Source organism: Notamacropus eugenii, chromosome 1 (genome assembly GCF_028372415.1).
Source record: "Notamacropus eugenii isolate mMacEug1 chromosome 1, mMacEug1.pri_v2, whole genome shotgun sequence".
Lineage (NCBI taxonomy): Eukaryota > Metazoa > Chordata > Mammalia > Diprotodontia > Macropodidae > Notamacropus > Notamacropus eugenii.
Genome location: NC_092872.1, coordinates 62168678 through 62185892, shown reverse-complemented (window position 1 = coordinate 62185892; position 17215 = coordinate 62168678). Strand labels below are relative to the sequence as shown.

Here is a 17215-nt window from a genome sequence, read left to right as displayed (position 1 = left end):
TCAGCCCAGTGCCTGGCCCAACTACAATACTTTGAAGTGAAAGATAAGTCAGGAGAGAGAATTAGAAGGGCAGAACTATTACAAGTATCCAAAACCAAGATGCCATCATTATAGGAACTGCCACTTTCCTTGTTCCTTTGGGGGAGGGCACACTGCAGTTCATTCAATATACTCAGAAGTGGCTCCCATCTAATGGCAGCAGTGACAAGCTACCTCTAATCACTTACATATAAGGATATCTGGTCAAGAGACTAAATAGACCATAAAATAATAGGAGAAAGACAAAGGCTTTTTTCCTCTGAAAAGTATGCTACTCTCCGGTCCCAGGATGATGAAAGAGAGAATGAATACATATACATACACATACATGTACACATACATATACACATATACATACATATATACAAATACAGGCATGTGCATATAAAATTTTCCACTCCCAAGTGACTTTGCTCATTGGGGAAAGTTTCAGAGCTAGAGAGCTCACCTTACCATCACCATCTACCCCTAGAATTTATTCATTCATTATCTGCTGTGTTCAAAAAGTTTTATTGGACACTTTGCATGCAAAGTGCCCTTGAAGAGCCTACAGTCTCTTAGGGAGATGGGATATTTATATTAAAACTTGAATTAATAATAAAAGTTAGCAGATGCTAGGTGTGCAAAGAATGGAACAACTAATAAAGAAAAGAAAGACAAAGGAGATAGGAGATATGGGAGGTGTAAAAGACTACTTTGGATACATGACTTGGGGGTGCATCCCTTAGGAAAGAAGGAGGAGGAATAAACATAGTCATATGTAGCAGTCATCGTCATCACACTTGTAGCCATCACTGTAATTGTCATAGTTATAGCCATAGTAGCAGCTAACATTTGTTATTCCACAATGCTGTACTAGCTCTTTGTATAATAACAATAAGAAAGGAATGTACCAACAGAAAAGAAAAGCAGTTGAAAGTCACCTACCTAATGACTGGACATTAAGAAGTGTTTTCTTCCTAATGACCTAAGAAAAGGATTTCCTAGTCTAGTACATTGTTAGGTAGTCAATAGACCTACTAGGACATAGGGAAAGTCACACAAACAACACGAGCATTATCAAAGGAACTGGCTATTACAAATGCTGAGCTCAAGAATGAATACATGTAGAAGAAGAAGGCAACAAAGCAGTAGCAGTTGAAGAGGTGCAGATATGGTATGTTCACTTCATTCTGTATATGCCAACAAGGAAAGTAGTTAGCCTACTTTGTAGGAATCATCATCTCTGATTACTTAATGCCCTAAATGAATAGATTTCATCTTAGCATTGGTCTTATTCAAGTAGAGAGCAAAAACACCAGGGTTAAGGCAAGAAGAGCAAACAGAAAAAAAAAAGGAACATTGGCAATTCTCCATGTTTATTATTTCAAGATTCAATCTCTTTCTGCCCTAAGAAAATGGAACCTGCTATTTCTGTCATTTCCTTTCCCATCAGGCCTGAAGAAGATAGGTTGTGGAAAATGCTTTCCTAGAATGGTCCAAGTATTAACCAAAACCTTGGAAGATGAACCCCCACTCTTTGCTAGTTCAGTATTTCCTAGAGATTCACATTTTGCTTGGACCTGTTTTAGGATTATAGAATCCCAGTATTCTAGAAATAGGTTCCATTACTCTTTCTCTGCATCTATTTATTTGCACTTCTGCTTAACAAGCACCACACTGTAGTGAAGGGCTTCTCAATCTGGGATCTATGAAATTCTTAATTTCTTTAATATTTTTATGACTGTAGTCTAATTTGATTGGCTTCCTTTGTAATCCTATGTATTTTATTGTGTGTGTTTCAATATACTATTCTGGAAGCTATGTAGTTTTCACCAGGCTGTTAAAGAAGCTTGATATACCTCATACATGTCCAATAATGTAAAAAATTCCATATTAGTCACAGTTGTGAAAAAAGAACAGATTTTTTTTAAAACCATGAGAAAGAATAAGGTAAGTAAAAAGAAAAATATGCTTCAACTTGCATTCAGAGTCTATCAGTTCTTTAGATGACTATGGATAGCATTTTCCTTCTTCAGTCCTCTGTGCTTATCTTGGATCATTCTGCTGCTAAGAAGAGCTGAGCCATTTTTCAATGATCATCACACAATGTTTCTGACACCATGTACAGTGGCTTCCTGATTCTGCTCATTTCACTTTGTATGAGTTCATACAAGTCTTTCCAGGATTTTCTAAAATCGACCTGTTCATCATTTCTTATTGCACAAGACCATTCCATTACATTCATATACCACAGCTTGTTCAGCCATTCCCAAATTGATGGGGATCTCCTCAGTTTTCAATATTTTGAAATAACAAAAAAGGGATGCTATAAATATTTTTGTACGTGGAGGTCCTTTTCCCTTTTTTATTTTCTCTGTGGGATACAGGCATAGTAGGCATTGCTGGATCAAAAGGAATGCACAGTTTGGTTGCCCTCTGGGCATAGTTCCAAATTGCTCTCCAGAATGCATGGATCAGTATACAGAGAAGTGGACATTCTTCTAACAGTTTTCTAGTTTAATTTTCATAGAAGCTGGAATCCTGATATATACTTATGAAAGGTAGCTTGAAGTACCATACCACAAATATAGGGCATACTTATCAGAGAAAGGTGATACAGTTTGACTCAATAATATTCTTGGAGCCTAGAGAAAATAGTTCCCAGGGTACGTGGCACTCCTTAGGCCTGCCTGTGCATTTTGTTCAGGTAGAGTAGCCCATGGATCTCTTCATGTCCTCAAAGGTGGGTCAGGCCTCAGATTATATTTAAAATGCCATCATCTAGCAATATCAGTATATTAAGACAGTCCACAGAAATGCACAAATCTTATACAGACACAATCTTCTTGTACTCTAGAAATCAGAGGGGAAATAAGGAAGAGGACAAGATATAATATAGGATTTGGGCTGTATTTTGAAGGGGGAAAAGAATGCTATGGGATAAACTTGAGAATATACCTTTTGACATGGTTGATTGGCAATTAAACACAAGGAAATGTGAAGTGGAGTGTTGTTTCTGAGGAACAGATATGTGGACTTAACTAGGAGACCTAAATGATGCTGCAGAAGTGGAGACAGTAAAAGAAAATAATAATAGTTTGAAAAGGTGATATGATTAAGGGCAAGATTCCCGTAGGATAGAAGAAGTGTGAATATTTTTACAGAGACAAAAAATCCAGTTGAAAGGGTAAATTGGAAATAGATTATAATATTTGATGGAGGAAGGATTAGAAGGAGGGATGACTTTTTAAAAAGAATGACATCAAGAGCCTAGGTGGAAAGGTTAGACTTAGAAGTCTACTAAGCTTAGTGTAATCAGGTCATGAGGACAGTTTTCCCAGACCTTCTAAAAGTTTTTAAGTCCCACACAGTTCCTCACTACAACTTAAAATGCCTTTAGGGATTACAAAGTCCCTACGAATATTCTAGAGGGGAGGGAGAGGGAGGGAGGATGGAGAAGGGACAAACTGACATACAAGTTCAGTAACAGCCTTCGAAACTTGCCAAGGACCACGGGATAGAGCAGACATAAGGAAGAACGAGAAACAGAGGATTCCTCTCCACACAAGTTAATATAACCACTGCTATTGGCCCCATGTTGGTGGGCGCCAAGTTGCTATGGTTATGGCATAGCTTACCGAGAGGAGCAAGTCTTATGCCTGGCCAGCAGGCTGCTCATCCTCCTGTGGAGAATGAGGCGGGAGAGCAGGTCATGAAGCAACTCCGATTTATTCAAGCAAGCACTCTGATTATATAGTCTTTGCCAGCTAGCCCAGTGAACCATGGTAACACACACAAACAAACCCGAAGCTATAGTAATGAACACAACCTGGAACTATGGTGACAAAAACAAACCAGGGGTGGGGCCGTCCCTTCCAGCGCCATCTTGTTCACCGTTCCCTGCTCCGGACTCAGTTTATCTGATGTCCGTCAGTGTGGCGTCCCAGATGGTGTGGCGGTCAGCGCCTCTTACAAACCACTTAAGAGTTAAAAGTTGGCAATATTTTGCCATAATTGTTCACAGACAAGGAAAAACAGCAACTAACTGATTTGACACAAATGAAGGAGAAGACAAAGCATCTTCTAAGCTAAAAGGTAATTGAGGATCATGGGTACTGTCTTAGCAAGGGTCCTTTTCAGACATGAAAGAGATATTATTTACTGGGAACAGAAACTGAATTAGGATAGAAATATTGATAGGGATGGGAATGGAAGTCAGGTTGAACCACATGAAAACCCCCAATATGGAGGTCATCTTAGCACCAGGCAATGAAACGCAAAGCAAACTCAAGGGTTATTTTTTTCTCACTAAAAAACTATTTGAAATCTCTTGTCTCATTCTCTCATGAATGATTATAACAACCAAATCACTCTATTAAATGACATCATTGGTACTGATTAAGCCTTAGATTCTCTCTGGTCCTTGGTTTCTCATCAATTAAATCTGTTGTTTGAACAAGAATCTGTGTTCCAAGGTTCCTTCTGGCATTCTGTATGTCAATCAAATTTCAACTGCACTTCCATAATCAGTTTTAAGGTATTTTTCAGCTGTGACACTTTATGTTCTTTCTTTGACCCTTCTAGATCTAACATTTAATTTCCTGATGCATGTCCCCTAATATAATCCTAATAATAACTAATGTTTATATCATGCTTAAAGGTTGGCAGTGAACAAAAGTGTTATCTAATGTGATCCTCACAACAATTCTGGGAAGAAGGCTCTTTTTGTCCCACTTTACAGAAGTATATAAAGTTGCAAATCATCCTGTCTCCTGTGAAAATGGAGAGAACATGTTAAAATAAGCCTGCAGAGGAAGAAATCAAAAACAGTGGTGTGAGTTTTTTATTTTGTTTTGTTTTTGGAGAGGGTAAGATTAGCAGATTTAATCTGGGCAGATCAAAAATGTATTAAAATGATACAAAGATATAGAAATTAGACACGTCCTGAATGTGTGTCTAATCAAGAAACATGCATCAGGTTTGTAGGATGAAGATCAGGCAGAATTTCTTGCAAGTAATGGGCAAGCTGAGTGGTAAAGGAGAAAAAAGATAAATAAGACAGTTGACTGAGAGGGTAACAAAGCTGTGTAATAGTTTCCTATATGGTAGGAGACCTACGCATGTTTGTAAATAAGAAGACTAGAGTGAAATGGGAGAGAAGAAACTAAATTAAGACTCAGTGATGCAGAAAGGAAGAAATTTCCTTCAGAGAAAGAAAGAGAAGATAGTGCCAACGGTACAGACAGAAGACTTACTCAAGAACTCTGAAGCTAATGCTTATTCCAAGAAAAAACCAAAGAAGATGAAAATGAAATTTTGAAATTGAGACTTAGATGGCTAAGGAAGGTACTTCATCTTTCTAAATTGCATTATTCACATGTAAAATAACATCATCAACCCATGCCTCCTCCAAAGTGTTATTTTTATAGCTCAAATAAGAATATTAAAGCATTTTATTAAAAAAAAAAGAATGTATATACTTTGACTATACTTTGACTGCCATAGTATAGATTCTCTACACAAAGCTGATCCAGTTAGAATATCAGTTTTTTCCCCCATCCTTCCCAATATCTCTGGTATTGATCCCATTTCCTCTAGGATCTCACTCCTTTAATCATCACCCTTTTTCTTATGTGGCTTTAGTATCTACCTCTGTAGATACTCCTTCCTCTCTGTCTTCAAAAAAACTTCGTCTTATTATTTTACAAAGAAAGATCTTCCTTGCTACCCCTGCACTCTATTGTGTTATCGCTCTACTTTATCGGTCTTCTAAAAAGCAGAGTCTAAAAACTTGTCTACACTTCTTAAGAAACTACACACTCCTAAAACCCTGATAATCTGGCTGCTTTTCCTACAACTTTATTGTAATTGTTTTCTCCAAAGCACAGACTCTTAACCTGGACTCCACAAATCCCTAAAGGATCCATGGATAATTTTCAAATTTGTTAATATTACAAATATTTGGACAACTCTGTTTCAATACATTTAGTTTCCTTTGCAATTTCTGCATCCAATTTTATCCATTTAAAAGCATTATTTTGAGAAGAGGTACATTTGTTGTATAAATTACTTAGTCAAACAGGAGTGGGGGGAGGTGGCTACCAAACTCAGTGCTCTCTTCCACTACAGCAGATAATGACATTTGCCAGCATCTCAAAGAAATGCCTTAAATACGCAAAAAAGATATGGATAAATAGGGTCAGAAAGACAGAAATGTAACAAAAAGTATAGAAGAAATGTTTTTGAAAACTATAAGAAATATTTAATTGCCCCTACTAGATAAAAGTCTTTGATGTTTCAAAGGGACAATGTCTTGTTTAATCTTAGAATAATTCCTTGTCACCCACAACCACTTCACAACCTACTGTACTAGATGTGTATCAAACCACAAAGTAGGTGTGAAGTCAGTGTTCACTGAATGCAATTGATGATTGATTTTTAAAGATCAGGAACCAAAATGTAGCCTCAGAAACATGTTTGTTTGAAAGGGAGTAGTTTAATAAGTTCCATGTAATTAGATCTTTAGGGCATTATTCCTTAAGTATCAGAAAGTTTTTAACTCTGGCACATTTCCCTGCCAGAACTTTAAATTGCTTCAGGGACAAAAGATGTCCCCTAAGAAGAAGTTAAAATGGCTTCCCAGAGTCAGTGGTTGCCTCTTTTTAAATTGTTTCAGGTTTCTATATTAGGGCCAGTGGATGAACCCACTGAAAAATAAATGGGTCCAACTAAAAGTAGAAGTCACTTTTCTTTCTTTCTCTATTCTCTATTTCTGAATGACAGAAGTAGAATACTCTACCTCTGATCGATATACACATCTGGAAAAGTGTACTCCTTCTAACAGAGGGTTAAATTTGGTGTAATTATTGAGAAGGGCTTGAAACTGATTTTCCTAGCTGCTCATCAGGACTGACCACGTGGAAATCCATCATAGGAATTTTCTAAAGTAGTTTCTTGAAACAAGGAAAAGCCATTTGCTGTCTGGTAAGTCCAGGAAGTGAAACAATCACCTTGCTTACAGGTAAATTGTTATAATAGCTACATGCCTACCAAACTCTTAACTCTGAGCAAGACTGACATATAGTGTTCTCAGTTTGATGGTGGAATTTAACTGGTGGGAAGGGACTTTGTGGGCAAGGAAAAGGATTCTAGATTAGAAGGGTTATTCAAGGAGAGAGGAGGCAAGTGGGGAAATATCAAAAGGAACATTAAGAGCACATCCCAAGGAAAAGGAAATCAGAAACTCAGCACAGATGGAGAAGTGGAGCATTTCCTTGATAATTTCATGAAAAATTATGTCTAGTCTCTTTTTTTGATCATGGCATTCGGGTAGTCCCATAATTTTTAAATTGTATCTCCTAGATCTATTTTCCAGGTCAGTTGTTTTTCCAATGAGATATTTCACATTATCTTCAATTTTTTAACTTTTTGGGGTTTTTTTAAAAATAATTTCTTGATTTCTCACAAAATCATTAGCTTCCATCTGTTCCATTCTAATTTTGAAAGAACTATTTTCTTCAGTGAGCTTTTGAACCTCCTTTTCCATTTGGCTAATTCTGCTTTTTAAAGCATTCTTCTCCTCATTTATTTTTTGGACCTCTTTTGCCAACTGAGTTAGCCTATTTTTAAAGGTGTTATTTTCTTCAACATTTTTTTGAGTTCTCCTTTAGCAAGCTGTTGACTCACTTTTCATTATTTTCTTGCATTGCTCATGTTTCTCTTCTACTAATGAAGATTGTAACACATCCATGACTTCGTAACTCATATACTTACAAAGTCATGGTTCTAGAATAAAAATGAACCTTATTCCCATACTAAAGTCACTCCAGTTCTAACCAATAAAAGTGGTATTTAAGGTCAGGTCCCATGTCTCTAGATTCGATGTTTAGAAAAGTCCTAGGTTATTGACTAAAGCAAAATAGAGGTTAAGTGCTATATCTAGTGTTCCAAAGCTGGTGAGTATTAAAGACAATGTTTGAACCTAGATCTACCTAGAACTCTCTTTATATGACCCATTATCTTTTAGGATGTAATTGAATCATGGTCCCATTATATTTTTTTATTTGCATATTTGTAGCAAGCTAAAAATTTTCCTGAAAATACTTGTACTTATAAATGCTTATTCATTAAATGTCATTTTCCCTCTATTTCCTTCAAATACTTTGATCAATAAAAAGAGGACTGACTCTGAAGTGAGACAAGATTCAAATCGCATCTCTGCTGATAAATACCTGTGTAAAACTAAGAAAGTCATATGACCACTTCAGTGTCTTCATCTTGAAAAAGGAGAGTTTGGACTTCATTGCCCCTGAGGTTACTTGAGGTTGCTTCTAACTCTAGAAATATGCGACTGTTCAACAACTTGAACTCAGTGAGTCACTCCTGAAAAAACACCCAGGTTGCTGGGAAGAGTAATTGAGCCCCAAAATTTCTTTATGGAAGATGATTGCTAATAAAATGAGGTTTCCTGGAAGTGTGTTTTTGAGCATGGTTTGTGGGAGAAAGAAGTCTAGGAGGCATAAATTGAAAAGTATGTTCCTATTCCAGAAATTTAATTGAGAAAAGAACAAACTGCATTTTCATTCATTTTAGTCAGATAAATTTTGTATTTTGTGTTCTAATATAAAGTATTGCAGGAGGAAGACAGAATAAATGGAAAATCAAAACCAGACATTTGTGACCATGTTTTTTCTTAGAGGTCTGGATGATTACCCCACCTTTTATTGTGTTTTCTCTCTTTTGTCTCTTATCATGTACATTATAATACTGTTGGGCAACAGTTTCCTCATTACAATCATCATCCTGGACTCTCACCTCCACACTCCAATGTACTTCTTCCTCAGTAACCTCTCCTTCTTGGACATCTGCTACACATCTTCTTCTGTTCCAATGATAATTGTGAACTTCCTTTCAGATGAAAAATCTATTTCCTTTGTGGGATGTGGAGCACAAATGTTCTTCTCCTTTGCCTTTGGGTGTACAGAGTGTGTGCTCCTCACTGTGATGTCCTATGACCGGTAAGTGGCCATTTGTAGACCATTGAGATACCACGTCATCATGAACAAAGAGCTTTGTGGATGGATGGCAGCCAGTTCATGGCTGACAGGCATGTTAAATTCATTGATGCAAATTATTCCTGCCCTGGGTTTGCCTTTTTGTGGTAATAATGTCATTGATTATCTCACATGTGAGATCCTGGCTGTGTTGAAACTAGCATGTACAGATATCTCCCTCAATGTAATCATTATGGTGATATCAAATGTCATCGTGCTAGTTATTCCAGTGTTGCTAATAATCATCTCTTATGCCTTTATCCTCTTTACAATTCTGAAGATCAATTCTGCAGAGGGAAGAAAAAAAGCCTTTTCTACCTGTTCAGCACACCTGACTCTGGTGACAATGTTTTATGGGACCATCCTCTTCATGTACACGAAGCCCGAGTCCAAAGACTCCCATGCAACAGATGAGGTGATTGCCCTCTTCTATGCTGTGGTCATTCCCATGCTGAATCCCATCATTTATAGCCTGAGGAACAAAGATGTAAAGGCTGCTGTGAAAAAACTAACCAAAAGTATCTTCTCACAGACAGCATGAGAAGCCAGAGTATACCAGCCAAATGAGACAAAATAAAATAAATCATCAACATTTTAAAATCAATGTTTGGCATATGGGTTTGATTCTCTCTAGTCTTGCCCATCTATATACTGGTACTCCTCATCACAGCCAACTTTAACAAAGTACAGTCATGGAAATGGGTTGACATCAAGGAAATATAGGCCTCATTCCTAGGTATGCTTCCAGAGTTGAGAAGGCAGGATAACAAACTTCAAACAATGTGAAAGAATCGCAACCCTCTACAATCTAGTTGCACCATAGCTGGTATTTTGTCCCACAATGCTCCTCCACAAAAATCAGAAGACATCACGATGCAGTGGAAAGAGTACTGAACTTGAAATCTCAGAGTCTGACCTCAAATTCTGGTCCTACTACTTTCTACCTCTAAAACCTTGGACAAGTCACTTAACTTCTCCTGGCCCTGATTTTCTCATTTCTAAAAAGAAGTCATTAGAATAGATGACTTCTAAGTTCCCTTCCAACACTGGAATGATGATCCTATGTTCCAGTTCAGTCAAGTAGGTCTCGCTACAATCCATATACACCATATCTATTTCTGCCCCTTATAGATACCACCAAGGAAATGGAAGCTAAAGATGTATGTGTACTGTTTTGGAAGGAAATTCCCCAGTATCCTCCTACCCCACTCCACTACCACCTGCCCTGATCAGAGTCTTGGGCTGGGCAGAGATCTTGATTTGTGCTTGTACTTTACAAACTGGATTCTTCCACCTTTAGACTTGGTTAGTCTTTTCTGTTTAAAAGTTTAATTTTTTCTTAAGGTGGAAAAAAATTAATGTCTATCAACAAATTGCTAACTTGTGCTATTGCTTGAATGCAGCAATATGAGAAGGTACTTCACTTTTAGGATGACTCAGGAGAGGAGTTAGAGTTAAAACTTCTATATTTGTTACAGTGAGATTTCTGACTAGGGACTTGGGATTATTGGATAGTATTATTATCGGTTCACTTTTACAACTTCCCAGGAGGAAGCTTGTCTTTGGATAAATGATTTAACTATGGTCTCAAAGCTGACAACTGTCTAGACTGGAATCAAGACAAGCATTTGCCATTACCGCAGATTAATTATTAAGGAAAAACATTACCCCTAAGGGGGGAGGCTGAAAGAGTTCCTAGAAAGTCATGCCTCAAGAAGAGTAGCCTGTCCCAAGAATAAAAGTGAATCAGTGACTAGTAGCTTTGCCTCACTGCTCACCAGTGGGGCAAACAGCCACCATCAATAAATACTATATAAAGAAGCAGAAATCAGTCCAGAGAAGTTGTGACTTTGCCAAGGATACAAGAACAGAAAATAACAGAGCCAGAATTTGAACTGAGGTCTTCAGACTACATTTTCAGAGCTCTTCCAACTGCACTATCTGTCTGTCTCTGTCTCTTCATCTCTGTTTCTCTCTGTCTCTGTCTTGCCTTTCTCTCTCTCTCTCCCTCCTTCCCTTCCTCCCTCCTTCTCTCTCTCTCTCTCTCTCTCTCTCTCTCTCTCTCTCTCTCTCTCTCTCTCTCTCTCTCTCTCCTCTCTCTCTCTCTCTCTCTCTCCCTCCCTCTCTCCCCCCCCATGACTGAATCACTTGTGCCTGATCAAATTGTTGTTATAGATCTTTGTGATCTATCCTCCACACTACTGCTTAGTTGATATTTCTAAAGCTTAGCTCCAATCATGTAACTTCACTACTCATTAAGTTACAGTTTTTTCTGTTTGCTTTGAGAATAAAAAGCAAACCCCTCCATTTGACTTCTAAAGGCCCTATTCCCTAATTTTAGCCAATACTTCCAGGCTTATTGCATTCTCTCTGTGTAATCTATAGTCAATGTAAATGGATCAGCTTGATCTTCCCCATACACAATATTCCTTCTCCATCTCTATGACCTTGCACCATCTTTCTTCCATGACTGGAATTCACTCCTTCCTCACTAGCACTCTGAAGAATCTCTAGCTTTGTACAAAGGTCAGCTCAATTCCCAGTTCCTACAGGAAGAAATCTATCCTAATTCCTCCTCACCCCAAATTGCTAGTAAGAACCTCTCAGAAATTATTTTGTTTATATATTTTGGGAAAACTAGATGGCAGAGTGAGTAATGTTGAAATTGGAGTTAGCAAGACGAGTTCAAATTCCACATGCAAATCCCACACTAACAGGGTTTCCCTAGGCAAGTCACTGAAGCTGTCTCAGTGTCATTTTCTTCATCTGTGAAATGGGGATTAATAATATGACCTACCTTACAGGGTTGTTGTGAGGAGCAAATGAAATAACATGTAAAATGCTTTGCAAATCCTTCAGTGCTATATAAATGCTTGAAATTCTAAACTGACACAATTTTATGTATTATTCCCTTCTTTACCCAAATGTAAGCAACTTGAGGCCAGGTAACGTTACTATATACAATGCTCTGTTGGTTCTGCTCATTTCACTGTTCATTATTTTGTGTGTCTGTCCATATTTTTCTAAGATTATGAAGTTCATCATTACTTATAGCACAATAGAATTCCACCACAATCATATACCACAACTTGTTCAGCCATTCCCCAATTTACAGACATCCCCACAATTTCTAGTTCTTTACCATCACAAAGAATGCTGCTATAAATATTTAGAACATATAGGTTCTTTCCCTTTTTTCCCTAATCGTCTTAAGTCCTCCACTATTACAATAACAGTATTATCTCCACCTGAAATTCATTTAACTTTTGTTTTCAAAACTTAGATATTATACTATTTGATGCAAAGACGTTCAATATTGATGTTGCTTTGTTGTCTATGGTACCTTTTACCAAAATCTAATTACCCTGTTTATCTTTTTTAATTAAATCCATTTTAGCCATAACTTTGTATGAGAACACAACCCTGTCTTTTTTTTTGCATCAGTTAAAGCATAATAAATTCTTCTCTAACTTTTCATTTTAACTCCATGTGTATCTCTCATTCTTAAATGTGTTTCATATAAACAATATATTGTCACTATTTTTAATCCATTCTACTGTTTCCTTTTTATGGGTGAGCTCAGCCCATTCACATTAAAAGTTACAATAACTATTTGTTAATTTCCCTCCATCTTTTATTTTACTCACTATTGTCATCAGCATCTCTTTTTACTCTTCCTGTCACTTTATCTACTCCCATTAGCTTCCTATTCCTCACTCTAGCCATACCTGTAAGAGTCCCATCCTTATCCTCTTCCCCATCCTCTTAAATCTTAATCTACATACCCTTCTAAAAGCCTCTCCTTATCTTTTTCCTCACCTTCCTGAATCTTAATCTTCACACCCTTCTAAAAGTTCTTCTCTCACCCTTTTCCCCAATCCCCTCAACTCTTTGCAACTCCAGAATAAGTCTACACCCCTCCAGATGAACACATTGCTTCTGTTCATCCTAAATCCAATGAGAATAAGGCTCCAATATTATCAGACTTTCACCACCACCTGATTCCTCTGTATCAATTCTTACTTTCAATTGCCATTTAAAAGATAATTTCTCCTTTTTACCTTTCCCAACCCAATTTTTTTTTTAGACTCACCCCATCATTTACAGCTCAGCCCTAAACTTTCTTTTAAATTACCCTTATAAGGGTCACATTTTAAAGAATACTGAAAACATTTTCATATATAAGAGGTAAATAGTTTGATCCTAATGAGTCCCTCATATTAGTTTTTAGTTTTATCCTTGTATTTATTTCCTGTGGGTCTTTTGTATTAAATTTTCATTTGAGTTCTGGTCTTTTTGTCACAAATTCCTGACAGTCTTTCAGTTCATTGAATAATCTTTTTTTTTCAATCAGGATTATACTCAGCTTTGTTGAGTAAGTTATTCATGGTCACAACCTCAGGTCTTTTCCTCTTCAAAATATACTGTCACCTATGATCTTTCAGTGTACAAGCTTCTAAATCTTATGAAATTGTATCCTAATTGTATCTCTACAGTAATGAAATTGTTTTTTTCTTGTTGCCACAAAATTTGTTCCTTACCTGGAAGTTTTGAAAATTGGCTATGACACTCCTCTATATATTCTTCCTGGGATCTCTTTCAGGTAATGAATGGTGGGGGTAGGGAGGGCTCTACCTTCTTGCTCTAGAAATTCAAGGCAATTTTCCTTAATGATTTCTTGTAATATTGTATCAAGGTTTTTTATTATAACTTTCAGATAGGTCAACCATTCTTATATTGTTGTTATATATGAGTTGTTTTTCTAATGAAATGTTTCAGATTCTCTTCTTTTTTTCTAATTTTATTATCTGTTGGTGTCTTATAATATCATTCTATTCTTCTTACCCAATTCTAGTTTTCAAGTAGTTATTCTTTCTTAAGATTGGAGACCTCTTCCTCCAATTGATTGACTTTCTTTTCATAATTTCATTAGATTGGCTTTTCCCCCCTAATTCTTCCTCAATCTCACTTATTTGAATTTTAAATTCCTTTTTGAGTTCTTCCAAGAACTTTCCTGGGGTTTCTGGTATTTGATGTTACTCTTTAGGGTGGAAGTGCTTTTTTTTTAACCCTACTATCTTCTTCTAGATATGATCCCAGATCTTCATTTACTCCATAGTAGCTATCAAAAGTTTAGTTCTTTTTCCTTTGCTTGTTCATTTTTTAATTTTTGTTTTGTTTTGTTTTATTTTGTCAGATTATTATCATAATCACTATTTAAACCTTAGTTATGCATAATGATGTCCCAGACCTCAGATCTTCCTTCCTGGTATTTTTTGAATTTTTTGAGCCTGGAGGCTCAGTCTAAGGCACTCTTCTCCTCCCCTAAGTCACAGTTGGGGCCTCCAAAAACTCTGTCCCACAAATGCTCTTTCTCTCTGCAGTACCATACCACATTTGCCAGGCATGAATTTGCTCCTCCTAGCCCACAGCCACAGTATGGAAATCATACCTGGACAGCAGCATGTGAATTTTCTTCCAGAAACAACTGGGTGTGGAGGGAAGATGTCTTTCAATCTTTCCCCACTCAGCAGTCTACTATTTCTTAGATGAAAGTTTGTGAGGTGAAAGTTCCTTAAACCCTGAGATTAAAGGTTATGGGGTGAAATTTCTTGAGACCTAGTCTATTTCCTGATGGAGCTACCCTCACAGCCTACTGTTTGTTGATTCAGCAGGAGTCAGCCTGAAAGTGTTTATACTTCACTCTGATCAAACATTAGAGCATGGAGGTCCTATTTTTCCTGAGGGTCTTTTGTTCTTTGTATTCCCAACCCCCTTCATAAGACATGGTATATAGTAATGATTTATTAAATGATTGTGTAATAAAGGAACAAGACTGTTAGTCTAATCTCCTCACTTAGATTTTAAGTTCCTTGAGAGTAGCATCCTATCATACATAGGTCTGGCAACTCTTTAAATGCATAGCAAAAGGCATTTTAGAAATACTTGTATCTTGATAAAAACTTTGATTCCTTCTATGAACCAAATCATAAAGAAGAAATTGGCCTGAGCAAATAACCAGACTCAGTTCTTGAGCCAAGTATCTTTCACTTTCAGGAAGAAGGGAAGATAAAGAGATTATTCCTATAGATGATACTGTCATCATTGTACTCATAATGCCTAACATTTGCAATAATTCATTACAGCTGAGAAACTGATTTGTAGCTATCATTTCATTAGACCTTCCAAACATGCCTGTTAGGAAAGTAGAGATGAACGTTTTGCCTTCGTTTTACAGGGAAGCAATTGAAACTGAGAAAGGTTAAGTGACTTTCCAAAAAATATTCTCATAAGCAATGAGTTTATCTTAAAAGATAAAATAAAGTACTTCAGTTAGATATCAGTGAAAAAAATTGCACCAACAAAATCATTGCAGCCTGACTAAGGAAAGGAAGTTTCAGCTGAGAAAATCACCTTTACATCAAGAAGTTCTGTTTAAGATCTGATAGTCCCTAAGACATAGGAAATGAACATAAACATATGTAACCAAAGGTCATATAATTCTTAAGTGATAGATTTAGGACTACAAATTAAGTCATCTAATTCACTCCAAAGCATTTCCCACTATGCTGTGCTAATTGCAGAATTAGGATTCTTGAAAAACACAAATTTATATAAAGAGTTGGCATGAGTCAACCTTCCTAGGGTATGGATATTCCTGAGTGCCGTTGGATTAAGATTCTAAAGCTATAGATCTGGGACATCCAAATCCAGGCATAGGTTGAAAAGAGATATAATAAGTCATTGTGTACTCATTGGACCTCAGAAATAGTTAAGACATAAACATTTTATGCAAAAGGATCTGAAAAGGGACTTTTATCTTGGGCTCATGTTCACCATCTTACATGGTTATAGCCCTCTAAGACAACACTAGGTCTACAGTTGTATTTCTTATCATTCTATATTATAACAGGGGAAATAATAGCTCCTCATCTTTTTTTTAGAAGGATAGGCCATGTAAGTCAGCCCAGTAGTGCCCTGTCCAATTACAATACTTTGAAGTGAAAGTAAGTCAGGAAGGAGGATTAGAAGGGCAGAATTATCACATGTATCTAAAACCAAGGTGCCATCATTATAGGAACTGCTTCTTTCCTTGTTTCTTGGGGGAGAGCACACTACAATTCATCCATTATGCTCATAAGTGGCTCTCATCTAATGGCAGCAGTCACAAGCTACCTCTAATCACTTGCATACAATGATATCTGGTCAAGAGACTCAATAGATCATAAAATAATAAGGGAAAGACAGTAAGGCTTTTTTCCTCTCAAAAGTGTGCTACTCTCTGGTTCCAGGATGAGAAAGGAGAGAATAAATGCATGTACGTACACATACACATATGCATATACATATATGGATGTGTGTATGTACAAAATTTTCCACTCACAAGTCATTTTGCTCATTGGGGAAAGTTTCAGAGCTAAAGGACTCACCTTACCAATGCCATCTACCACTAGTATCTATTCATGATCTGCTGTGTTCAAAAAGGTTTATTGGGCACTTTGCATACAAAGTGCCCTTCAAGAGCCTGCAGTCTCTTAGGGAGATGGGATATTTATATTAAAAATTAAATTAATAATAAAAGTTAGCAGATGCTAGGTGTGCAATGAAGAAACAACCGATAAAGTAAAAAAGGACAAAGGAGATAGGGGATATGGGAGGTGTAAAAGACTACTTTGGAAAAGTGACTTGGGGTGCATCCTTTAGGAAAGAAGGAGGAGGAATCAACATAGTCATATGTAGCAGTCATCATCATCACACTTGTAACCATCACTGTAATTGTCATAGTTATAGCCATAGTAGCAGCTAACTTGTTATTCCACAATGCTGTGCTAGCTCTTTATATAATAACAATAAGAAAGGAACGTACCAACTGAAAAGAATAGCAGTTGAAAGTCATCTCCCTAATGATTGGACATTAAGAAGTGTTTTCTTCCTAATGACCTAGGAAAAGCATTTCCTACTCTGGTACATTGTTAGGTAGTCAATAGACCTACCAGGACATAGGGAAAGTCACACAAACAACATGACCATTAAAAGGAACTGGCTGTTACAAATGCTGAGCTCAAGGATGAATATATGTATAAGAAGAAGGCAACAAAGCAGTAGCAGTTGAAGAGGTGCAGATATGGTATGTTCACTTC

The 17215-nt window shown here is 36.9% G+C and overlaps 1 pseudogene; it reads left to right on the top strand.

Moving 5' to 3' along the window:
* Nucleotides 1-8673: 8673 nt before the first annotated feature.
* Nucleotides 8674-9615, top strand: LOC140522882 (olfactory receptor 13D1-like; annotated as a pseudogene).
* The last annotated feature ends 7600 nt before the right edge of the window (nucleotides 9616-17215 follow it).